Source organism: Hyla sarda, chromosome 11, assembly GCF_029499605.1.
Source record: "Hyla sarda isolate aHylSar1 chromosome 11, aHylSar1.hap1, whole genome shotgun sequence".
NCBI classification, from domain to species: Eukaryota; Metazoa; Chordata; class Amphibia; order Anura; family Hylidae; genus Hyla; species Hyla sarda.
The window spans coordinates 67,000,432-67,027,510 of NC_079199.1; the positions used below are offsets into that span (position 1 = coordinate 67,000,432).

General features: G+C 45.4%; 1 protein-coding gene across 7 annotated transcripts in view; it reads left to right on the plus strand.

The window, feature by feature from the left end:
* The first annotated feature begins 451 nt into the window (after window positions 1-451).
* LOC130294838 (death-associated protein kinase 2-like) overlaps window positions 452-27,079 on the plus strand; it is a 318,537-nt gene continuing 291,909 nt past the window's right edge. For 2 of the 7 annotated variants that reach the window (XM_056544914.1, XM_056544908.1), the window contains exons 1-3: window positions 454-471; window positions 3,337-3,421; window positions 23,583-23,708. The gene's annotated coding sequence lies outside the window, so the exon portion shown is untranslated. Of the gene's footprint in view, window positions 472-3,336; window positions 3,422-23,582; window positions 23,709-27,079 lie in introns of those variants that run through there. The other 5 variants (XM_056544912.1, XM_056544921.1, XM_056544918.1 and 2 more) reach the window with 4 other exon arrangements.

A 27,079-nucleotide genomic window follows, 5' to 3' on the forward strand; every position in this document is an offset into this window, starting at 1 on the left:
ACATACATACATATATACACACATACATACACACATATATACATACATACACACACATACATACACACACACACATACACACACACACATACACATATATATATATATATATATATATATATATACATATACACACACACTGACATACAATCACTCACATATATTTACAGTTACTTACAGTAAGGCCCCAGCCATCCCTCTCTGCACATACATAGAGATAGACACACACACACCTATATATACACACACACATATATACATACACACACACACTGACATACAATCAGTCACATATATACATATACACACACTGACATACAATCAGTCAAATATATTTACAGTTACTTACAGTAAGGGCTGCACAGGCTGGAGTTTGTGTCCGGACATGCTGTGGGCGGGGCTTCTCTCTGCCTCCTCTGCTCCTGTCTCCTCCGTGTGGAGAGAAGCTTAGACATGGCAGATAATGACAGGGTAAGTGGCGCCCCCTTGCTGCAGGGAGGGCACAGCACCCTCCAGTAAACCACATACAACTCCCCAGCAACGGATCCTTTTTACTTCACCTGTCACCCTGAGTCTGTAGCTCCTTTTGTGAGGGCACAAGAGGGGTAGGTGAGGAAAAGGGCAGGGGCTCCAGCCCCCTTTTACCCCTATGTGTGCACGTCCCTGATGTGTATTATCCCTGTACTGTGACCTCAATGGGGGAGATTTATCAAAACCTGTGCAGAGGAAAAGTTGCCCAGTTGCCCATAGCAACCAATCATATTGCTTCTTTCATTTTTAACCCCTTAAGGACACATGACGTACTGGAACGTCATGTGTCCACTCCCGATCTATAACGCGGGGCCACGGCGTGGCCCCGCGTCATAGCGGGTCGGGCCCGGCCTCTAACAACGGCCGGGACCCGTGGCTAATAGCGCGCGGCATTGATCGCTGTGCCGCGCGCTATTAACCCTTTAGACGCGGCGTTCAAAGTTGAACGCCGCGTCTAAAGTGAAACCGAAAGCATCCCGGCTAGCTCAGTGGGCTGTTCGGGATAGCCGCGGTGAAATCGCGGCATCCCGAACAGCTGACAGGACAGCGGGAGGGCCCCTACCTGCCTCCTCGCTGTCCGATCGCCGAATGACTGCTCAGTGCCTGAGATCCAGGCCTGAGCAGTCATCCGGCAGAATCGTTGATCACTGGTTTCTTATGAGAAACCAGTGATCAACATAGAAGATCAGTGTGTGCAGTGTTATAGGTCCCTATGGGACCTATAACACTGCAAAAAAAAAGTGAAAAAAAAAAGTGAATAAACATCATTTAACTCCTCCCCTATTAAAAGTTTGAATCACCCCCCTTTTCCAATAAAAAAAAAAACACAGTGTAAATAAAAATAAAAATAAACATATGTGGTATCACCGCGTGCGGAAATGTCCGAATTATAAAAATATATCATTAATTAAACCGCTCGGTCAATGGCGTGCGCGCAAAAAAATTCCAAAGTCCAAAATAGTGCATTTTTGGTCACTTTTTATATCATTTAAAAATGAATAAAAAGTGATCAATAAGTCCTATCAATGCAAAAATGGTACCGTTAAAAACTTCAGATCACGGCGCAAAAAAAAGGGGCCCTCATACCGCCCCATACACGGAAAAATAAAAAAGTTATAGGGGTCAGAAGATGACAATTTTAAACGTATTAATTTTCCTGCATGTAGTTATGATTTTTTCCAGAAGTCTGACAAAATCAAACCTATATAAGTAGGGTATCATTTTAATCGTATGGACCTACAGAATACATATCAGGTGTCATTTTTACCGAAAAATGTACTACGTAGAAACGGAAGCCCCCAAAAGTTACAAAACAGCGTTTTTTTTTTTCAATTTTGTCGCACAATGATTTTTTTTCCCGCTTCACCATAGATTTTTGGGCAAAATGACTGACGTCATTACAAAGTAGAATTGGTGGCGCAAAAAATAAGCCATCATATGGATTTTTAGGTGTAAATTTGAAAGAGTTATGATTTTTTAAAGGCAAGGAGCAAAAAACGAAAATGCAAAAACGGAAAAACCTCCGGTCCTTAAGGGGTTAACAAGGCCTCTGCAAAATGAAAGAAGCTATCTGATTGGTTGCTATGAGCAACTGGTCAACTTTTCCTTTGCACAGGTTTTGATAAATCTCCCCCAATGTGTGTATTATCTCTGTACGGTGACATCACTGTGTGTATTATGCCTGTACTGTGACATCACTGTGTGTATTATCCCTGCACTGTGACATCACTGTGTGTATAATCCCTGCACTGTGACATCACTGTGTGTATAATCCCTTTACTGTGACATCACTGTGTGTATTATCCCTGTACTGTGACATCACTGTGTGTATTATCCCTGCACTGTGACATCACTGTGTGTATTATTCCTGCACTGTGACATCACTGTGTGTATAATCCCTGTACTGTGACATCACTGTGTGTATTACCCCTGTATTGTGACATCCCTGTATATATTATCCCTGTATTGTGACATTATTGGGTGTTTCATCGCTGTACTGTGACATCACTGTGTGTATTACCCCTGCACAGGTCAAGGGCATTATCACTATATGTGAGGGTGAGGTATGGTGTATCATAAGGTTTAATGTATGACAAGGTTATATTCAGAGGCGCAGTATGTAATAGTATCATATTCAGAGAGTGCAGTGTGTGGTAGTGTTATATAAAGAGGATACAATCTGTGGCAGTATTATACTCAGAGGGTATAGTGTGTGGTATTATTATATTCTAAAGGTACATTGTGTGGTAGTATCATTCAGAGGGTACAATGTGCAGTAGTATCATATTCAGAGAGCGCAGTGTGCAGTAGTATCATATTCAGAGAGCGCAGTGTGCAGTAGTATCATATTCAGAGAGCAGAGTGTGCAGTAGTATCATATTCAGAGAGTGCAGTGTGCAGTAGTATCATATTCAGAGAGTGTAGTGTGCAGTAGTATCATATTCAGAGAGCAGAGTGTGCAGTAGTATTATATTCAGAGAGTACAGTGTGTGCCAGGTTTATATTCAGAGAGCACAGTGTGCAGTAGTATTATATTAAGAGAGTACAGTGTATGCCAGGTTTATTTTCAGAGAGCGCAGTGTGCAGTAGTATTATATTCAGAGAGTACAGTGTGTGCCAGGTTTATTTTCAGAGAGCGCAGTGTTCAGTAGTATTATATTCAGAGAGCACAGTGTGTAGTAGTATTATATATCTTGAGGGTACAGTGTGCGATTGTATTCTATTCAGAGGATAAAGTGTGTGGTAGTATTATTTTCAGAGAAGTCAGTGTTTGGCAGCATTATATTAATTATCATTTTCATATAGAGGATCAGACTCTGCTGACAAAGTAATGAACCAATGCCATCTGGGCGTCAAGTTCTGCAGAGAGAAGATTTAGCTGGACCCAGTGGTATGTACCATCTGAATTAGATAAGGGAAGACTATAGAGAAGACGTCACCTGTAGTCACTGATGTCATTGTGTATTCTTCCTCACTATGAGAAAAATGCAGGAAAAAAGTTGTGATCTTCTGTGGCGCTGTCTCTTTGAGATCGAGATGCAAGTTCAGCCACATCTTAATTATTGGGCCTGGAGTGCCGCAGATTTTCTGTGTATGTATGTATGTATATATATATATACATATATATATACATATATATATATACATATATATACACATATATACATATATATACATATACATATACATATACATATACACACACACATAAAACTTCCTCCTCTAGGAAACAGCACCCAACACGAAGTCCAGGTATTATGCAGGCTACAAGGTCTTTATTTGCATCAGAGCATAAAGTGCGACGTTTCGGCTAGCAAGCCTTTTTCAAGCATTGCTTGAAAAAGGCTTGCTAGACGAAATGTCGCACTTTATGCTCTGGTGCAAATAAAGACCTTGTAGCCTGCATAATATCTGGACTTCGTGTTGGGTGCTGTTTCCTAGAGGAGGAAGTTTTATGGGGATCCAGTGTGGCATACTGGGGGACACTTTGCACCGCATTAGAAGCCGTCCTGTGCTAGAATTTTCACGGTGATTCTTATATATATACACATATACACACCAGTGTTTCCCAGGGTGCCTCAAGCAGTTGCAAAACTGCAATTGGGCATGCTGGGAGTTGTAGTTTTTCAACAGCTGGAGGCACCCTGTTTGGGAAACGTTGATGTATATATATATATATATAAAACGTGCATGTGTGAGAAATATCTACTGCATCTTCAGTCACGGTATGTGTTATTGCAGTGTTAGTCAAGGTATGGCAGTAGTGTTCTGTTTTGGTATGGCATTGTTATTTAGTCACGGTATGGCAGTATTGTTCTGTTTTGGTATGGCAGTGTTATTCAGTCACGGTATGGTGGTATGTTTCTGTTCTGGTATGGCATTTTTATTCAGTCACGGTATGGGGTTTTGTTCTGTTCTGGTATGGCAGTGTATGTGTATGGGGCAGTGTATATGTGTATGGGGCAGTGTATATGTGTATGGGGCTGTGTATGTGTGTGTATATGGGGGCTTTGTATGTGTGTATGGGGGCTGTGTGTGTGTGTGGGGGGGGCTGTGTATGTGTGTGTGGGGGCTGTGTATGTGTGTGTGGGGGCTGTGTATATGTGTATGGGGGCTGTGTATGTGTGTATGGGGGCTGTGTATGTGTGTGGGGGCTGTGTATGTGTGCGTGGGAGCTGTGTATGTGAATATGGGGGCTGTGTATGTGTGTGGGGGCTCTGAATGTGTATATGGGGGCTGTGTATGTGTATATGGGGGTTGTGTATGTGTGTGTGGGGGCTGTGTATATGGGGGTTGTGTATGAGTATATGGGGCTGTGTATGTGAATATGGGGGCTGTGTATGTGTGTGTGGGCTGTGTATGTGTGTGTGGGGGCTGTGTATGTGAATATGGGGGCTGTGTATGTGTGTGTGGGCTGTGTATGTGTGTGTGGGGGCTATGTGTGTGTGGGGGCTGTGTGTGTGTGGGGGCTGTGTATGTGTTTATGGGGGCTGTGTATGTGTATATGGGGGCTGTGTATGTGTGTGGGGGCTGTGTATGTGTGTGGGGGCTGTGTATGTGAATATGGGGGCTGTGTATGTGGGGCCTGTGTATGTGTGTATATGGGGGCTGTGTATGTGTATATGGGGGTTGTGTATGTGTATATGGCAGCTGTGTATGAGTATATGGGGCTGTGCATGTGTGTGTGGGGCTGTGTATGTGTATATGGGGGATGTGTGTGTGGGGGCTGTGTATGTGTATATGGGGGCTGTGTATGTGGGGGCTGTGTATGTGTGTGTTGGGGCTGTGTATTTGTGTGTGGGGGCTGTGTATGTGTGTGTGGGGGGGCTGTGTATGTGTGTGTGTGGGAGGGATGTGTATAGGGGCTGTGTTTGTTGGACGTGACTTTTTTTTTTTTTTTACTAAAATGCTGATGTTACCACAAAGGGGTAATAGGGGAAAATGTCCCCCAAAATTTTAAACCCCATTTCTTTCGAGTAAGGAAATACCTCAAATGTGCATGTAAATTGATCTGGGGTGCACTAGAGGGCTCAGAAGGGAAGTAGCGACATTGGGCTTTTGGAAAGCGAATTTTGCTGAAATGGTTTTTGCAGGGCATGTCACATTTAGGAAGCCCCCATGGTGCCAGAACAGCGAAAAACACCCCACATGGCACACTATTTAGGAAACTACACCCCTCAAGGAATGTAACAAGGGGTACAGTGAGCATTTACACCCCACTGGAGTTTGACAGATCTATGTAACAGTGGGCTGTGCAAATGAAAAATTAAATTTTTCATTTTCACGGACCACTGTTTCAAAAATCTGTCAGTCACCTGTGGGGTGTTCAGGCTCACTATACCCCTTGTTACGTTCCGTGAGGGGTGTAGTTTCCAAAATGGGGTCACATGCTGGTATTTCTTTTTTTTTTTGCATTTATGTCAGAACCACTGTGACCAGCAGCCACCCCTGTGCAAATCACCAGTTTAGGCCTCAAATGTGCATGGTGCTCTCACTCCTGAGCCTTGTTGTGCACCCGCAGAGCATTTTAAGCCCACATTTGGGGTATTTCCGTACTTGGGAGAAATTGTGTTACAAATTTTGGGGGTCTTTATTTCCTTTTACCTCTTATGAAAATGAAAAGTATGGGGCAACACCAGCATGTTAGTATAAAAAAAAATTTGCGCTAACATACTGGTGTAGACCCCCCAACTTTACCATTTCATAAGGGGAAAATTTGTAGCGCAATTTCTTCCGAGTACGGAGATACTCCATATGTGATCGTAAACTGTTTCCTTGAAATACGACGGATCTGTAGTGAGAGAGCGCCATGCGCATTTGAGGCCTGGATTAGGGATTTTCATAAGGGTGTACCCGGATGCAAGCGTTTCACTTGCCTCCTCCACCAAAAATACTGTACGTCAGCCTCCAGCTGTTTCAAAACTCCCAACATGCCTGGACAGTCAATGGCTGTCCGGGAATACTGGAAGCTGGATGCTCCGTTTTTTAAAAACTGCCGTACAAGGCGTTTTTTATTTTTATTGGGGGTGGTCGGAGACAGTGTAAGGGTGTAGTGTATATGTAGTGTTTTACTCTTCATTTAGGGATAGTGTAGTGTAGTGTTTTTAGGGTACGTTCACACAGGTGGGGGTTTACAGTGAGTTTCCCGCCTTGAAGCAAGAAACTTGCTGTATACCCCCGCCCATTTGAATGTACCCTGTACATTCACGTGGGGGGGGGGGGCAAAACTACGACTCCCAGCATGCACTGACAGACCGTGCATGCTGGGAGTTGTAGATATGCAACAGCTGGAAGCACACTGGTTGGGATTTGGAAACACTGAGTTAGGTAACAGACTACCGAAGTGTTTCCGCACTACTGTCTGTTTCCTAACTCAGTGTTTCCTAACCCATGTGCCTTCAGCTGTTGCAAAACTATAACTCCCAGCATGCATGGTGTGTCAGTGCATGCTGGCAGTTATAGTTTTGCAACAGCAGGAGGCACACGGGTTGGGAAACACTGAGTTAGGATACAGATAATGTTTCCCAACCAGTGTGCCTCCAATTGTTGCAATACTACAACTCCCAGCATGCACAGACAGCCGAAGGGCATGTTGGGAGTCGTAGTTATGCAAGAACTGGAGGAGAACAATTTGGAGACCACTATGTAGTGGTCTCCAAACTATATCCCTCCAGATGTTGCAAGACTTCAACTCCAAGCATGCCCAGACTGCCCAGGCATGCTCGGAGTTGTAGTTTGGCAACATCTGAAGGGCAAGATGTTGCCGAACTACAACTCCTAGCATGCATGGACAGTCTTGGCATGCTTTAAGTTGACATCTGGAGCGCTACAGTTTGGACACCACTGTATAGTGATCTCCAAACAGTGCCCTTCCAGATGTTGCAAAACTACAACTCCCAGCATGCCGAGACTGTCCAGGCATGATGGGAGTTGTAGTTCTTAAACATCTGAAGGGCCAGATGTTACAGAACTACAACTCGCAGTATGCCTGGACAGTCTGGGCATGCTGATAGTTGTAGTTTTGCAACCTCTGGAAGGACAGTGGTCGCAAAACTACAACTACCAGCATGCCCAGACAGCCAAAGGCTGGACGTTGTAGTTTTGAAACTCCTAGAAGAAACAGTGAAGATCACTTCATGGCAATCTTCACTGCTGCATCTGGGACATTGCCGCCGCTACCTCCACTTGCCTGCCGTCTCCTGTCAACCGCCGGTCCATCGTCCCTGGCCCCCGTGTGAACCCAGGTAACCGGCGCTGGTGTTCCCCGCCGCATCCACTGCCCCCGCACGTTGCCGCCATCTTTCCCCGCTCTCCCCCGACATCCAGGGGCGGGCAGAGTGGGGGAAATGAACGTTCACCCCTGCCCCTGCGATTCGCCGGTCAGTCCTGACCGGCCAATCGCAGTGGATAGAAGGACGTGGCACCCCTGCCACCTCACTCCTATCCTTTAGGATGATTGGGGCTGTCTCTGACAGCTCCGATCATCCCTATTTTCTGGGCTTTCGGGTCATCAAAGACCCGATCAGCCCGGAATCGCCGCAAATTGACGATCTGAATTGATTGGCGATTTGCGGCGATAGCCCACATGGGGGGTTCCAGGACCCCCCCAGGCATTTGCACAGGATGCCTGCCGAATGATTTCTCACAGGCGTACAGGTACGCCCTTGGTCCTTAACCCCTTGGAGAAGGAACCCATTATAACCCTAAGGACGGGAGCATTTTTGGCAAATCTGTCACTTTAAGCATTAATAACTCTGGGATTCTTTTACTTATAAATTTCATTCTGAGATTCTTTTTTCGTGACATATTCTACTTTATGGTAGTGGTAAATTTTCGTCAATACTTGCATCATTTGATGTACAATTTGAAAATTTTGCATTTTTCTAACTTTGAAGCTCTCTGCTTGTAAGGAAAATAGACATTCCAAATACATTATATATTTATTCGCATATACAATATGTCTACTTTATATTTTCATCATAAAGTTGACATGTTTTTACTTTTGGAAGACATCAGAGGGCTTCAAAGTTCAGCAGCAATTTTCCAATTTTTCACAAAATTTTCAAAATCGGAATTTTTCAGGGACCAGTTCAGTTTTGAAGTGAATTTGAAGGGCCTTCATATTAGAAATACCCCATAAATGACCCAAATATAAAAACTGCACCCCTCAAAGTTTCCAAAAAGACATTCAGTAAGTGTGTTAACCCTTTAGATGTTTCACAGGAATAGCAGCAAAGTGAAGGAGAAAATTCAAAATCTTCATTTTTTACACTCGCATATTCTTGTAGACTCCGTTTTTGAATTTTTACAAGTGGTAATAGGAGAAAAAGCCCCTCAAAATTTGTAACCCAATTTCTCTCGAGTAAGGAAATACCTCATGTGTGTATGTCAAGTGTTCGGCAGGCGTAATAGAGGGCTCAGAAGGGAAGGAGTGACAATGAGATTTTGGAAAGTGAATTTTGCTGAAATTGTTTTTGGGGGGCATGTCATATTTAGAAAGCCCCTATGGTGCCAGAACAGCAGAAAACCCCACATGGCATAGTATTTTGGAAACTACACCCCTCAAGGCACGTAACAAGGGGTCCAGTGAGCCTTAAAGCCCCACAGGTGTTTGACGACTTTTCGTTAAAATCGGATGTGTAAATGAAAAAAAAAATTTTTTTCACTAAAGTGCATTTTTTCCCCAAATTTACCATTTTTACAAAGGGTAATGGGAGAAAATGCCCCCCAAAATTTGTAACCCCATCTCTTCTGAGTATGGAAATACCCCATGTTAGGACGTAAAATGCTCTGCGGGCGAACTACAATGCTCAGAAGAGAAGGAGCGCCATTGAGCTTTTGGAAAGAGAATTCGTTTGGAATAGTAGTCAGGGGCCATTTGCGTTTAGAAAGCCCCCGTGGTGCCAGAACAGTGGATCCCCCCCCCCCACATGTGACCCCATTTTGGAAACTACACCCTTCACAGAATTTAATATGGGGTGCAGCGAGTATTTACACCCCACTGGCGTTTGACAGATCTTTGGAACAGTGGACTGTGCAAATGAAAAATTTAATTTGACAAATTTTTGGAACAGTGGTCTGTGAAAATGAAAGACACCTGTGGGGCGTAAATGCTCACCGCACCCCTTAATACATTACATGAGGGGTGTAGTTTGTAGAATGGGGTCACATGTGGGGGGGTCCATTGTTCTGGCACTATGGGGGCTTTGTAAACACGTGGCCTTCAATTCCGGACAAATTTTCTCTTCAAAATCCCAATGGTGCTCCTTCTCTTCTGGAGCATTGTAGTTTGCCCGCAGAGCACTTTACACCCACATATGGGGTATTTTCTTACTCAGAAGAAATGGGGTTACAAATTTTGGGGGGGGGTTTTTCCTATTTTCCCTTGTGAACATGAAAAATTTAAGGAAACACCAGGATTTTAGTGAAAAATATTTTTTTCTTCATTTTCCCATCCAATTTTCAGGAAAATTCATCAAACACCTGTGGGGTGGTAAGGCTCACTATACCCCTTGTCACATTCCGTGAGGGGTGTAGTTTTCAAAATGGGGTCACATGTGGGTATTTATTGTAAAATCAGCCACCCCAGTGCAAATCACCAATTTAAGCCTCAAATTTACATAGTGCGCTCTCAATCCTGAGCCTTGTTGTGCCTCCGCAGAGCATTTTACGCCCACATATGAGGTATTTCCGTACTCAAGAGAAATTGTGTTACAAATTTTGGGGGTCTTTTTTTCCTTTTACTGCTTGTGAAAATAAAAAGTATGGGGCAACACCAGCATGTTAGTGTACATTTTTTTTACACTGACAGGCTGGTGTAACCCCCAACTTTTCATTTTCATAAGGGGTAAAAGGAGAAAAAGCCCCCCAAAATTTGTAGTGCAATTTCTCCCGAGTACAGAAATACCCCATATGTGGCACTAAACTGTTTCCTTGAAATACGACAGGGCTCCAAAATGAGAGAGCCCCATGTGCATTTGAGTACTAAATTAGGGATAGCATAGGGGTGGACATAGGGGTATTCTACACCAGTGATTCCCAAACAGGGTGCTTCCAGCTGTTGCTAAACTCCCAGCATGCCTGGGCAGTCAGCGGCTGTCCAGAAATGCTGGGAGTTGTTGTTTTGCAACAGCTGGAGGCTCCGTTTTGGAAACAATGCCGTACAATACGGCAGTGTAAAGGGGGTGTATATGTAGTGTTTTACCCTTTATTATGTGGTAGTATAGTGTAGCGTTTTTAGGGTACATTCGCACTGGCGTGTTACTGTGAGTTCCCGCTAGGAGTTTGTGCTGCGGAGAAAAATTTGCCGCAGCCCAAACTTGAAGCAGGAAACTTACTGTAAACCTGCCCATGTACACTGTACGTTCACATGGGGAGGGGGGGCAAACCTCCAGCTGTTTCAAAACTACAACTCCCAGCATGTACTGACAGACCGTGGAGTTGTACTTTTGCAACAGCTGGAGGCACACTGGTTGGAAAACCTTCAGTTAGGTTCTGTTACCTAACTCAGTATTTTCCAACCATTGTGCCTCCAACTGTTGCTAAACTACAACTCTCAGCATGTACTGACAGACCGTGCATGCTGGGAGTTGTACTTTTGCAACAGCTGGAGGCACACTGGTTGGAAAACCTTCAGTTAGGTTTTGTTACCTAACTCAGGATTTTCCAACCAGTGTGCCTCCAGCTGTTGCAAAACTACAACTCCCAGCATGTACTGATCGCTGAAGAGCATGCTGGGAGATGTAGTTATGCAACAGCTGGAGGTACTTAACTACAACTTCCGGCATGTTGAGACAGCTGTTTGCTGTTTGGGCATGCTGGGATTTGCAGTTTTGCAACATCTGGAGGGCTACAGTTTTTAGAACACTGCACAGTGAGCTCCAAACTGTGACCCTCCAGATGTTGCAAAACTACAAATCCCAGCATGCCCAGACAGCAAACAGCTGTTTGAGCATGCTACGAGTTGTAGTTTTGCAAGATCTGGAGGGATACAGTTTAGAGACTACTGTATAATGGTCTCAAACTACAGTCCTCCAGCTGTTGCAAAACTACATATTCCAGCATGCCCAAACAGTTGTCTGGGCATGCTGGGAGTTGTAGTTTTGCAACATCTGGAGGGCTACAGGTTAGAGACCACTGTATAATGGTCTCAGACTGTAGCCCTCCAGATGTTGCTAGGCAACTTACCGGCTTCTGTAGGATCCAGGGAGCCGTCTTCTTCTGCCGCCTGCCGATCACCGTCGTCCGCAGCCTCCGGATCGGTAAGTGGATCTTCGGCGCCGGTCCGCCGGTTTCCCCGTTCTGCGCCGCCTATTATGGGTGGGCCGGACAGGTAAAATGAAAGTTAACCACCCCCACCCCCGATCTGCTATTGGTGGTCGCGTCTAGACCACCAATAGCAGGGATAGGAGGGGTGGCACCCCTGCCACCTCACTCCTATACCTTCAGGGGGATCGCAGGTGTCTTAGGCAACCACGATCCCCCTTATATTTCGGGTCACCATAGACCTGTATGACCCGGAATCGGCACAAATCGCAAGTGTGAATTCACTTGCAATTTGCGCCGATCGCCGACATGGGGGGGTTTAATGATCCCCCCTGGGCATTTGCACTGGGTGCCTGCTGATTGATATCAGCAGTCACCCCGGTCCGGTCCCCGCCCAGCGCGCAGCAGGGATCGAAGTTCCCACAGGCGTACAGATACGCCCTTTGTCCTTAAGTACCAGGACGCAAGGGCGTATGCATACGCCCTTTGTCCTTAAGTAACAGGACACAAGGGTGTATGCATACGCCCTTCGTCCCCAACAGGTTAAGTACCAGGACTCAAGGGCGTACCCATACGCCCGTGGTCCCCAACAGGTTAAAAAAGCCACCTGATTGGTTGCTATGGACAACTTCTTAATAAAAAATGCATAATTAGATAAATCAATTGGGGGGAGGGACCCTGGGGGCAGACTCAGGGACAGGCCACTAGGTTGAAGCGAACCCCGGCCTTAACCTGTGTAAGGGGGCCAAAAATCTCTGATGGCAGCCCTGTCTCCTACCCTATATATAGAGGATAACTTTTAAAGATTGGTCGTACACCACTACCATCAGGTGTTGCACCAACTGGCCTCTACATATGCATGGAGCTGTAGGTGGGCATTTGCCAGGACCTTAGGCACTCCTCAGTATGACATGATGAGATTGTGGCATAAAAATTCAGAATTCTTTCCCCTTATTCATCAGCTTTAGCCATCTAGCTTCGAAGAAATATTCTATACATTGACCAATATTATGGCCTGCAAGTTTAGCTCAGACTTTGTACTCCTAGATCAGTTTTTCCCAACCAGGGTGCCTCCAGCTGTTGCAAAACTACAACTCCTAGCATGCCTGGACAGCTTTTGGCTGTCTGGGCACGCTGGGAGTTGTAGTTTTGCACAGCTGGAGGCACCCTGGTTGGGAAACACATTCCTCTGGAAGCCATTCATGGTACCAGACAGTTTCCCCCACATGGTAGGCAGTAGCAGTGCCCTTCCCCTCCCCCTCCTGGATGCTTACCTTCTGCGGCTCTTCTACCCTCTTCCCAGCGGCTCCGGCGGCAGGGGCTTCCTTAGCATGGGCTCTTCCTTTCTCTTCCTCTGCGCTCCGGCATCTGATGAAGTCACTCATTCGCAGAAGTGCAGAGGAAGAGCTCAGCCTGGCCTATTGTGTTCTCTGGCTAACTGAAGCCAGCGAGCACAAGAGTGATTGACAGGGTGAGGAGCCAATGGCTCTGTCAAACAGAGCACCGCATTTAACTGCAGACGCCTCATTAAGAGGCATTTACAGTTAAATGTGGGACATGTGGGGGCCAATAGCGGGAATGTCCCGCCGGATCTGGGATGGTTGGGAGGTATGGTTATAGTGCTCAGAATATGGAGATTTAATATAGAAAATAAAAGGCAAAGCACAAGAAATGAAAATGCACAGCATTCTAAAAGAATTAAAGGGGTTATCCACCATAAGGTGATTTTAGTACGTACCTGCCAGACAGTAATGGACATGCTTAGGAAGGATCTGCGCTTGTCTTGGGGCTAAATGGCTATGTTGTGAGATTACCATAACACTGTGGCTAGCTTTTTGTGAACTGGTATTTCCTGTTTGAGTTTTCTTCTTTGCCTACAAATCCTATAATTCCATTTTCCTCCCTCCCACACATCAGCCACCCGACCCATTAAAACATAAATGAGCTGCATCCATTCAAAAGACCTGTGTTTTCAATCAGGGTGCCTACAGCTGTTGCATTAGTTGCAGATTGAGCTCACTCCCACCAAGCGATTGCTCAAGCCATTGAAGCAGACAGGCTCCCTGTCATCAGCTGACTAGTGATTTCAACCTGGGAAAAATCAGAGACAACAGTCATTTTGTATGCTGTTTGTAATTATGGTTTTCTTATTTGATTTATTTTTACAGGTAAAGACACTATATATTATGAACTACACTAACTTTACAGCCCCTGTAGCATAGTCAAATAAAAAAAAATCCTGAAACACCCCTTTAAGGGGTTATCCAGATGCTAAAAAAAACTTTATATATTGTTAGGGGTGACATGAAAATAAAACAAAACATATATTTATGTACCTGACCCCCTGTCATCTGGTCTCCCTCAGCTCTATCTACCTAATTCTGAGACAAGCTCTTCTTGAATCTGATTTCCCCCTAGTTTCGAGGCTCAGACAGAGCGTTTCCCTTAAGTAGGAAGTAGGTAAAGTAGTGGGGGACTAGATAGCATCACAGCAGGGCGATTGCAGGATGGGGTAAGGGGGGATTTGTGATCCGTTGTGCTCCTCCATGTTGTTTCAGCTCCCCAAGAAGCAGCGAGTGCAGCACCAGATCCCGGCTCCCAGTCCTGTGCACTAAAAGACTTGTATTGTAGGCTGCAGGTCCTGGCAGGTGTACAGAACAGGAGCAATAGCTCTGCACTGGAATGTACAAACCGTGGACTCCACAGTGCCAGGACCCTTACACTACAAATCCTTCTTCGGTCTTGGCAGTGTAGAGCCCATGTTGTGTACATTCAAGTAGTCATCCCTTACACTTGCAGGGTGCTGTAAGAGATCTGACAACATCCTACTCTGAAATCACACAGTCAGCTCCAGCTCACCCCCTATGTAAATCACAGCCCCTCACTGCAGCATCAGAACACAGTATTGTAATGAAGGGTATGCTCATCTGACAGATTCACTGTCAGCCAGAGAGGATCCAAAAACCTTCATATCTCGAGAATGGGGGAGGAAGAATTTTTTTTAAATAAGAACACCGGTAGATTTAGGGCGCCCTAAGATTTTAAGGGGTAATAAAAAGTCACAATGTCTGGCCACAGGTCCTAGAGAACACAGGACGTTACTGTACACTCTGGCTGCATGGTACTTGGCGCACCAGGACGTACATGTATGTCCTGAGTCTCTACTGGATTATGAATCGAGCGCAGTAGCTGTTTACTTTATAGAGCTGCGGCTAATGGCAGATATCAGCCATCATGCTTATACCCTATATTAACCCTTCAGATGCCATGATCAATACAGATCACGGCTTTTGAAGCATAACAGAGAATATGAGGCCACCATATCACCATCAGACCACTTACTGCACAATCTCTGGGGTATAATGAGTCAAGATGGCAGCCAAATCTCCTCTCACCTACTCCTTGCCCACTTTGGCAATCTTTTTCTGGCAGACCATAGAAGCAGATCTCCAATATTACTTATCACTGCTATGCCTATGCATAATCTAATGACTGCTATAAATATTCTCCAATGGATTTAAGAAAAAAAAATATATATTTTTTTCTTTAAGTAAAAAAGCTCCCACCCCAATGAAATAATAAATAACCCTCTTTTCCATTTTACAAATGAAAAAAAATGAGAGTAACAAAAATATTTGGTATTGCCGCGTGTGGAAATGTCCAAACTATTAAAATAAAATGTAACCCCCCTTAAGGACATTGGGATTTTTGATTTTTTTCCCCTTTGCTTTGTAATAGCCTTTACATTTTACACCTACACACTCATAAGAGGCTCCTTTTTTGGCTTCACTAACTGTACTTTGTAATAACATCACAAATGTTATCACAAAATCTACTGTGAAACAAAAAAATTAATATTTGTGGGGCAAATAAATTCTATTTTGTAAATTTTGGGGGCTTCTGTTTGTAATAATGACACATTCAATGACACTGACCTTTCGGTTTTATTAATGTTATATTTTAATAGTTCAGACATTTACGCACACAGTGATACCACATAATTAGAAACCTTAAGAACTCTTAAAGGGAACCAATCATCAGATTTTACCCTATGTAACGCTTGGCAAAGCGTTATATAGGGTAAAATCTTTATTTTCACCATTCCCGGGGGATGCTCCTGCCCCCAGTGATGGTGAAGATATGAAGTTATAAACTAGTCACCGCTGCCATAAGTAGTCACCTGGGTGGGGAGCTCTTCTCCCCTACTCCCGTTCTTTGGCCGGCAGCGACACCCCCTCCGCTTGATTGACGGGCAGCGTTATCGCTCTGCTCCGTCTGTTCAGTGAGTGGAACAATGACGCGGCCCATCAATCAAGCGGAGGGGGCGTCGCTGCCGGCCGAAGAACGGGAGTTGGTGAGAAGAGCTCCCCGCCCAGGTGACTACTTACGGCGGCGGCGGTGACTAGTTTATAACTTTATATCTTCACCATCCCTGGGGGCAGGAGCGTCCCCCGGGGATGGTGAGGACAACAATTTTACCCTATATAACGCTGTGCCAAGCATTATATAGGGTAAAATCTGATGATTGGTTCCCTTTAAGGGCAATTTTCGTTCTTTCCCCTCCCCTTCTAAAAATCATAACGCGTTCAATTTTGCACCTACAGACCCATATGAGGGCTTCTTATTTGCGCCAATAAGTTTACTTTATAATGACATCACTTATTTTGTAACATAATCTGCGGCAAAACAAAAAAAAACATATTTATGGGGTGAAATAAAAAAAAAAGACCATTTAGCAACTTTTTAGGGCTTTCGTTTTACGCAGTGCACCTTTCGGTAAAAAGACACCCTTAAAAAAAATTATAATTACATGCACCAAAATTAGTATGTTTAACCCCTTTTAAGGACCAAGTCCAGTTTGACCTTAAGGACAATGCTAATTTTGTTTTTGCATTTTCATTTTTTTCCTCCTCGCCTTCTAAAATCCATAACTCTTTTATATTTCCATCCAAAGTCCCATATGAGGGCTTGTTTTTCTGCGTGACCAATTGTAATTATAAAAACTCCTCTCATTTTACCATAAAATGTACGATGAACCCAAAAATACAATTTTTTAGTGAGGAAATTTAAATAAAAAACACAATTTTGCTAATTTTGGAGGGTTTCATTTTCACATTTACTTTTTACAGAAAAAATTACGTTTTCTTCATTCTTTGGATCAATACAATTAAAATGATGCCCATCTTTACATACCTTTCTATTATTGTGTTCGTAGGAGATACAGGTGTCGTGTCTGGCACTGCAAGGGTGTAGTGCGTAGATTGCATTGGTAGCACACACAGTTTGATTGGCGTGAGGTTAAAGAGGCTGCTAAAACTGGTAGTGCAGGTAGAAGAGCACAAAGCGCTACTGTAATACATATGCAGAGAGAGGAACCGCACTCACCTGTGTATCCGTGCAGAAAGTCTTTATTCCATCAGTTTTTATTCCATAAATATTTTTAGTTACAGTTTTTTTTGTTTTGTTTTTTATGGGTAAAGGGGGGTGATTTTCTTAGGGAAAGGGTTAAATCATCTTTATCCACTTTTTTGCAATGTTATAGCCCCCATAGGGGCTACATACACACAGGGCTACATGAGGGCTCATATTAGGGGAGGGGCTTATTCACATATATTAACTTTTTTTTAAGCCCCATAGGGGGCTATACCATGCAATCTTTTGATTGCATACACTGTTCAATGCAATGCAATAGCCTGCATGGACGGCTGGGAGCAACAGAGGACCGATCGTACAGCGAGGAGGCAGGTAAGGACCCTCCACTGTCCATTTAGCTGATTGGGACATCGCGATTTCATCGCAATAGTCCCGATCAGCTCCGCTGAGCTGCCGGGATGCTTTCAATTTCATTTTAGATGCCGCAATCAACTTTGATTGCGGCGTCTAAAGGGTTAATGCCGGACTTTTGGCCCCAATAAGGGGTCTAGGCAGGCGCCTTCGCGGGACTTCGCAGATTTTTTCTCGGGTGGAAGGTCATCTCTTACTACTTTGAGACATCTGGACCACACACATTCAGGACTCTTGGGTCAGGGACGTGGTGTCCAACGGATACCGAATCGAATTTGCCTCCCTTCCGAGAGATCGATTTTTTTCAGTCCCGGGCCCCCCGGTCTCCTTCTCTGGTGAAGCAGTTTCGGGAGGCCCTCCAGTCCCTACTTCTCCAAGTAGTTATTGTCCCCGTCCCTCCAGGGGAACGTTTTTGGGGTTTCTATTCCAATCTTTTTGTGGTCCCCAAGAAGGGCGGTTCTGGTCGGCCAATCTTGGACCTCAAGCGTCTCAACCGTCATCTTCTCATCCACCACTTCCGAATGGAATATCTCCGTTCAGTAGTGGCATCCATGGAACAAGGGGAGTTTCTTTCTTCGGTGAACATCAAGGATGCCTACCTCCATGTTCCAATATTTCCCGGCCATCAGCGGTACCTCCGCTTTGCGGTTCCGGAGGGGCATTTTCAATTCGTAGCCCTCTCCTTTGGTCTGGCCACTGCTCCTCGGGTCTTTACCAAGATCCTTGTGCCAGTGATAGCCCTGTTGCGGTTGAGAGGAATCTCAGTGATCCCTTACCTGGACGACCTTCTTATCAAGGCTCCCACCAGAGTCCAGACTCTGGAGAATGTGGATCTCACTCTCCAGACCTTGGATCGCTTCGGGTGGATGGTCAACCGGGACAAGTCTGTCCTCTTTCCCACCCAGTCTCTGATCTTCTTGGGACTTCAATTCAACACGGCCATCTGCCCGGATTTGCCTTCCGCCGGACAAACGTCTGACTCTCCTGTCAGTAGTCCGCTCCCTTCGGGCCCAGGTCCCAGTTTCCATCCACATTTGCATGGAAGTCTTGGGTCGGATGTTAGCGGCCATGGAGGCCATACCCTTTGCCCAGTTTCATTACCGGCCCCTTCAACTGGCGATTCTCTCTCGATGAGACAGAACTCCTCTGTCTCTCGATCGCAAGATTGCTCTCCCTTGTCGGATCCGTCAGTCTCTGCTCTGGCGGCTCCGCTCCCCCCTTCTTCTTCAGGGGAGAACATTTCTTCCCCTCCACTGGCAGGTAGTTACAACAGTTGCCAGTCTGTCGGGCTGGGGCGGTGTGTTCAGGGACTGAACGGTTCAAGGCCTCTGGTCTCCCCGGGGAGCCCTTCTTCCGATAAACATCTTGGAACTGAGGGCGATTCTTCTTTGTCTTCTTCATTGGGAGTCCCTGCTTCAGACCCGCCCCGTCAACGCCACGGCCGTAGCGTGCATAAATTGGCTCAGCAGCCATGGCCGAGGTGACAAAGATTCTCATCTGGGCGGAAAACAAGGTTCCGGCCATTTCGGCGATTTACATTCCGGGTGTGCTCAACTGGGAAGCGGACTTCCTCAGCCGGTCCTCAGTCGACCCTAAATCCAGAGGTCTTTGCGCAGATCTGCGACCTCTGGGGCATTACAGACGTGGACCTCTTCGCGTCTCGGCACAATCGGAAGATTCTTCCATTTGTTTCAAAGTCCCTGGACCCCCTGGCTCTAGCCGTGGACGCCATAGTGATTCCTTGGGCGGGGTTTGCTTCCAAGGCCACCATTTCTAGGTGGATCCGGTCTTCCATTTCGGAAGCCTGTCGCTTTAGGGGGAAGATTCCTCCCATCAGGGTTGTGGCTCATTCTACCGGTTCTGTTGGTGCATCCTGGGCTCTCCAGAACAAAGCCTCGGCCTTGCAGATTTGCAAGGCAGCTACTTGGTCGTCTTTGTACACTTTCTCGAGGTTCTACCGGGTTCATACCTTTGCATCGGCTGATGCTAGTCTGGGCCGTAAAGTGCTGCAGGCGGCAGTGGAACAGCCGCCTGCCTGACTGATTATCTGCCCACCCAAGGGACGGCTTTGGTACATCCCATGGTCTGTGTCCCCCAATGGAGCCGATAGAGAAAAGGAGATTTTTTTAATGCTTACCGTAAAATCTCTTTCTCGAAGGATCCATTGGGGGACACAGCTCCCGCCCTTTTGGGTTTCTCTTTGGTTCTCTGTCCGAGGGTGTGTTTAGTTATGCTTTTTCTTCTGGTTCTTGGACAGTTTGTGTTTTTTCCTTGACCTTTTTCCTCTCCTATTGCTCTAGTACTAAAACTGATTAGCTCAGGGCCTGGAGGCAGGTTTATCCTCAGGGATGTGGAAATTCTATTGCCCGACGCCCGGGACAAGTAGTTTTGGGCGCCGGGCAGGTGAATTGTTTATAGATTTAGCCCTGTATCGGGCTAGCAGGGACAGACCGACTTCCCCTGTATTTTTCTTTACTGCCGGTGTGAGGCGCAGGAGCGGATGGAAGTCTGCACCTCACACCAGCGCTCAGAGTGTATGGAGGGGGCGGCGGGGCCCCCAGCTGACCGCAGAGCCCGAGGTCGCACGTTTCCATTACATAATTGAGCCCTGCCCCTTATCTAATCCTCCCGGAGGATGGAGGACGCAGCTACACATAACACAAGAAGACAGGGGGAGAGAAAGGACGTCCACAGCTCGGCACACAGCTCCTCCCCTCCCCCGCACACAGCTCTATACCTCCCCCTGCTCTTTCTTCACAGGACCTAATCCACCACGGGGAGGCTGCATGTTTGCACGGGGAAAACACAGAGCGGGGGAGGGGAGTGAGGAGAGGACGTTCGGTGTGAGGGGAGATTTTCAAACCCTTGTAACCTCACACCGGCTGGGACTACAGCTCTGATGTCCACTCATGGCGGCTCAGGTGAGGAGGCAGAGAATGCAGGCGGCAGGAAGGGTGGTTGTATATGTATGGTGTGAGTGTATGTGTGTATGTAATGTATAATGTCTGTGTGTGATGTGTATGTAATGTATAATGTGTGTATGATGTCTATGTGTGATGTGTATGTAATGTATAATGTGTGTATGATGTCTGTCTGTGTGTGATGTATGTATAATGTGTGTATGATGTCTGTGTGATGTGTATGTAATGTATAATGTCTGTGTGTGATGTGTATGTAATGTATAATGTGTGTATGATGTCTGTGTGTGATGTGTGTATGTAATGTATAATGTGTGTATGATGTCTATGTAATGTATAATGTGTGTATGATGTCTGTATGTGATGTGTATGTAATGTATAATGTGTGTATGATGTCTATGTGTGATGTGTATGTAATGTATAATGTGTGTATGATGTCTATGTGTGATGTGTATGTAATGTATAATGTGTGTATGATGTCTGTCTCTGTGTGATGTGTGTATGTAATGTATAATGTGTGTATGATGTCTGTGTGTGATGTGTATGCAATGTATAATGTGTGTATAATGTCTGTGTGTGATGTGTGTATGTAATGTATAATGTGTGTATAATGTCTGTGTGTGATGTGTATGTAATGGATAATGTGTGTATGATGTCTGTGTGTGATGTGTATGTAATGGATAATGTGTGTATGATGTCTGTCTAAGTGTGATGTGTGCATGTGATGTATGATGTGGGGTGGGCAGCGGTGTATGTATGATGTGTGTGTATATGTATAGTGTGAGTGTATGTGTGATGTGTGTATGATGTATCTGTGATGTGTGTATGTAATATATGATGTGGGGGGGGGCAGTGGCGGATGTATGTATGATGTGTGCATATGTATGGTGTGAGTGTATATGTGTATGATGTATCTGTGATGTGTGTATGTAATGTATGATGTGTGGGGGGGTGGGGGCACTGCCGCCGCCAGTTGTGCCATCTAATTTTATTTATTTTTAGTGGTTTCTGGCCCCCCGCAGTAAATTGCACCCCCAGAATCCCGCCCCCTTCATACTCGCCCGACGCCCAAGAGCCCCACGGATGCACGCAAACACACCCGAACCAAAACTACAACTCCCAGCATGTTCCACCGTAACCTAAACTGTAGAACTATAAAGTGTAACATGCTGGGAGTTGTAGTTTTGGTTTGGGTCAGCTGCAAAGCCATAGGCTGCATCAGGGCATGCTGGGAGTTGTAGTTACTAACTGTAATTCCCAGTATTCCCTGACACAGCCTATGGCTCTGCAGCTGACACGGACCAAAACTACAACTCCCAGCATGTTACACAATAACCTTAACTGGACTACTATACAGTGCAACGTGCTGCAACACCCACACAACCATAGGCTGTATCAGGACATGCTGGGAGTTGTAGTTATCTAGTAACTGAATGCAACTTCCAGCATTTTCTGACACAAAATGCAGCACATAAACTGGAGAAGCAGAACACCCCCCAGTAACACATAAGTTCCTATTGAGACTGAAAAATAGTGATTAAAATATTTTAAAATGTGCGTATACATGTGAATAAGCCCCTTTCCTAATAAGTTTCCAATTTTCTTTAAATAAAAATAATGTACAAAAATAAACATAAGTGGTATCGCTGCATGTGGAAATGTCCAGACTATTAAAATATAATGTTAATTAAACCGTACGGTGGACGGTGGAAATGTAAAAGAATAGTCCAGAATTGTTCATTTTTGGTCACTTCATGTGAGGAAATTTTTTATGGTGATCAAAAAGTTATATCTAGACTTTTCTGGGCTTGTCTCGGGCATAAGAGGAGCTACAGCTCTCCCTCCGCTAATAGCCTGGCATGCTGCGATCACCTAAGTTGACAGCAGCGTCTAAAGGATCTTATATCCATCCCTGGTGGTCTAGTGGGGGGGGATCGTACTATTTTGGTCGAAATTATTTTATCTATCAGGACAAGTGATTTTATTGAGGAACAAGTAGATTGTGTTCCGCTTTAGTCCCTTGGACAAGTATTTTTTTTTAAATTTCCACACCCCTGTATCCTGCTGGGAGGAGCCGACTTTTTTGTTGCCATAGTGTCATACCTCCTAGAGACAGCAGCATACACCCATAGTCTGTGTCCCCCAATGGATCCTTCGAGAAAGAGATTTTACGGTAAGCATTAAATAATCTCCTCATTTTTTAACCAATGTATATTACAAATACGCATATAATGGTATTATCTACATTGTATAAAAAGTTTTTGTTGACAATAGGTACACTTTAACCCCTTAACGACCAAGGACGTAAATGTACGTCCTGGTGCGGCGGTACTTTGCGCACCAGGATGTACATTTAAGTCCTGTACATGACCGCGAGCATCGGAGCGATGCACGGGTCATGCGCGGCAGGTCCTGGCTGCTGAAAGCAGCCAAGGAGCCGCTGGTAATGGCCGACATCTGTGATCGCACGGATGTCTGCCATTAACCCCTCAGATGCCGTGATTAAACGTACTAATTTGGTTTTAAAAGTTTGCTATTTGTTTTTAAGCGTAAAAATAAAAGAAAAGCATGTAATCATGGTTATCTTTTTAATCGTATCGACCCACAGAATAAAGAACACATGTCATTTTTACCATAAATTGTATGGCGTAAAAACGAAACCTTCCAAAATTGCGTTTTTCTTTTTAATTTCACCACATAAATAGTAGTTTTTTTGGTTGCGCCATTTATTTTATGGTAAAATGAGTTATGTCATTACAAAGGACAACTGGTCGTGCAAAAAACAAGCCCTCATAATAGTCTGTGGATGAAAATATAACAGAGTTATGATTTTTAGAAGGCGAGGAGGAAAAAACGGAAATGCAAAACTAAAATTGGCCTGGTCCTTAAGGTCAAACGGGCTTGGTCCTTAAGGGGTTAATAACTAAATAAGGAGAAAAGAAAAAAACATGAATATGTAAAAATGAAAATTGGCCTAAAGGGGTTAACAAATGTTTACATAAACATTTGGTATCTCTGTAATCGTATGGACCTACAGAATAAGTTGCTAAATTATGGTTTTGGTTTCAATTTCATCTCTCATAGATGCCTGGCACCTGCAGAATCCTTCCGTCAAAGACTACTCGTACTTTTCAGCAACTCATAACTCTTACCAGAGACTGGACTACTTGTTTGTCCATTCTTCTCTCTTACCACACCTCACAGCCACAGGTATTGATTTTATTTCTCTGACCATGCTCCTGTTCACCTGTCTTCTCCTTTCTAAAACCACCTCTAAACCTGGAGATGGCGCCTAAAGGAACACATTCTAGAGAACCCACAGGCCGTCTCAGATATTCAGTCTCATCTTGATTCCTATTTCAAGCTGAATTGTGACTCTGGCCCGCCTGTACCAGTCATATGGGAGGCCCACAAAGCCTGCATTATGGGAATTTTCATATCCTGGGGCTCTAAACTAACGAAAGCTAGCCAGCATGAGACTGACTCCCTTTTGCAACAAATAGGTGCATTGGAGAGGATCCACAAAGCCTCACATACAGCAGACACCCAGAAAGAACTATGCTTCCTCTGAGAAAAACTTCTTACACATCTCAACCATAAATCATCCAAAGCATACTTACATTTCAGGCACCGCATCTATGCTCATGACAATAAGCAACACATTCATGAGGTGAGAACCACTGGTGGCGCTCTTAGCACCTTCACACCAGACATTGCTGTTGCTTTCCAGCGGATCTACTCCAAATTGTACAACCTGAACGATAAAAGTCCCCCATCCAATGTGAATGAGCGAAATTTGCTGATTGAGCAGTTCCTTAAAGTTCCATCTCTTCCTCAACTGCATGAGGACATGTCTGCAGAGCTTCTCACCCCTTTTACACCAGAAGAGGTAAAAGTAGTGCTCTCCTCCCCCCCCCCCCCCCGGAAAAAGCCCTAGTCCAGACAGACTACGACTACTTTATTACAAGAAGTTTCAAGATATCTTATTACCCCCATCTCACAAATCCTGTCCTCCTCACTGTTCCAGGGTACCCCTCTCCCTAAGCAATCTCTACTTCTCTAGAAGTAGGGATCGACCGATTATCGGTTTGGCCGATTTTATCGGCCGATATTCACGATTTTGGGCGTTATCGGCAATTACCTTGCCGACAATCCTATAATGGCCCCCCCCGCACCACCCGCCGCAGCCCCCAACCGCACCCCACCGCACCGCCCCGGCCCCATGGCCTCCCCCATCCCCGGTTTTATAATTACCTGTTCCCGGGCCCGGGGTCCACGCTACTTCTGGCTCCTACTGCGTCCTGTGTTACGCTGTGCAATGACGAGTGACGTCCTCAACGCGACCTCACTGTCAGCGCACACAGTGACAGCTCAGGAGGACACCACCGTAGCCAGATGTAGTGTGGACCCCGGGCCCCGGGAAGAGGTAATTATAAAACCGGGGATGGGGGAGGCAATGTGGCCGAGGCGGTGCGGTGGGGGGTGCGGCGGTCGCAGTGATAGGACTCAGGAGGACCCCCGGACAGGCAGAGGGAGAGGAGCGGGTGGCGGCGGTGGTCTCTGACACTTCAAAAGCCGCTGCAGTTCATTGATTTAAAGCGCCCGCTTTAAATCAATGATCTGCAGCGGTGTCGTGCGCGGGGGCGGGTGTATGGTGTCTAATAAATAGCCAATAAGTTATACCGGAATATCGGTATAAGTTTTCGGCTATCGGCCCTAACCTCCACAGATTATCGGTATCGGCCCTAAAAAATCAATACCGGTCGATCCCTATCTAGAAGCATACCTGTGCGGGTCACCAATTTGGGCTTCGGGTTTGCGCTGTGGGCTCTCTCTCCCGGGCCTTGTTGTGCGCCCGCGGAGCGTTTTGCGCCTATATGTGGGGTGTTTCCGTACTCGGGAGAGTTTGCCTTGCGGATTTTGGGGGTCTTTTTTTCCTTTTACCACTTGTGAAAATGAAGTATGAGGCAACACCAGCAGGTTGTGCATAAGTTACAAGATGACTTGGATAGACTAAGTGTCTGGGCATCCACTTGGCAAATGAGGTTCAATGTGGATAAATGTAAAGTTATGCATCTGGGTACTAATAACCTGCATGCGTCGTATGTCTTAGGGGGGATTAAACTGGCAGAGAAGGATCTGGGTGTACTTGTAGATCAGACTACAGAATAGCATGCAATGTCAGGCTGCTGCTTCCAAGGCTGGCAGGATATTGTCATGTATAAAAAGAGGCATGGACTCGAGGGACAGGGACATAATACTCCCCCTTTATAAAGCATTGGTACGGCCTCACCTGGAATATGCTTTTCAGTTTTGGTCGCCTGTACATAAAAGGGACACTGTGGAGCTGGAAAGGGTGCAGAGACACGCGACTAAACTAATATGGGGCATGGAACATCTTAGCTATGAGGAGCGATTAAAGGAGTTACAATTGTTTAGTCTTGAGAAGAGACGTTTAAGGGGGGATATGATAAACGTATATAAGTATATTAATGGCCCATACAAAAAATATGGAGAAAAACTGTTCCAGGTTAAACCCCCCCCCCCCCCCCCCCCCAAAGGACGAGGGGGCACTCCCTCCGTCTGGAGAAGAAAAAGTTTAGTCTCAAGAGGCGACACGCCTTCTTTACCATGAGAACTGTGATCTTATGGAACAGTCTACCTCAGGAACTGGTCACAGCAGGAAAAATTAACAGCTTTAAAACAGGATTAGATACAGTCCTGGAACAAAATAACAACATTAATGCTTATGAAGAAATATAAAATCCCATCCCTTCCCCAATATCGCGCCACACACCTACCTCTTAATTCCCTGGTTGAACTTGATGGATATATGTCTTTTTTTCTACCGTACTAACTATGTAACATTACGTTACTGGCCAAGGAAGGCAAGGACCCGAGGGAGTGCGGGAGTTATCGCCCGATCTCCCTCCTAAACCTTAATCTTAAAATCTGGGCCAAACTGCTCTCCCTCCGCATCAAGAAATTTCTATCCCACCTCATTTGCGAGGAGCAGTATGGTTTTGTACCCGGGAGGGAGGGTTGCACAAATAGGTCTAAATTAAACACAGCCAGCTCTCATGCCCACTCTGCTCGCCTGCCGTTGGTCCTCCTCGGTGTTGACACCGAGAAGGCCTTCGACAGAGTTGACAGGCTGTTCATGACTGCTACCCTGAGGAAATTCCTCTTCCCCGACTCCTTTATATGAGCTGTTATGTCCTTATATTCTCAACCCTCTGCCTCTTTACTTATCAAAGACTTGATCACGACCCCCTTTCCGATTACCAACGGAACCAGGCAGTGTTGCCCGCTCTCCCCTACACTTTTTATTTTAGTGATGGAGACACTTCTTCAGGGGGTTCGCCAACTGGATTCCATCAAAGGCTTTCCCAAGCCCCAACGGGAGTTATAAGCATTAGATTTTGCTTATGACCTCCTTTTCCTCCAGATGGATCCTCTTGGTAGTCTGCCCTGCCTGGTTAAATTTTTTGCTGATTTTGGGGTAAATATTTCAAAATCGGAGCTTCTGAATGTCTCCTTCCCATCTTCTAAAGCCTCCATGCTCAAATCTCAGTCTCAGT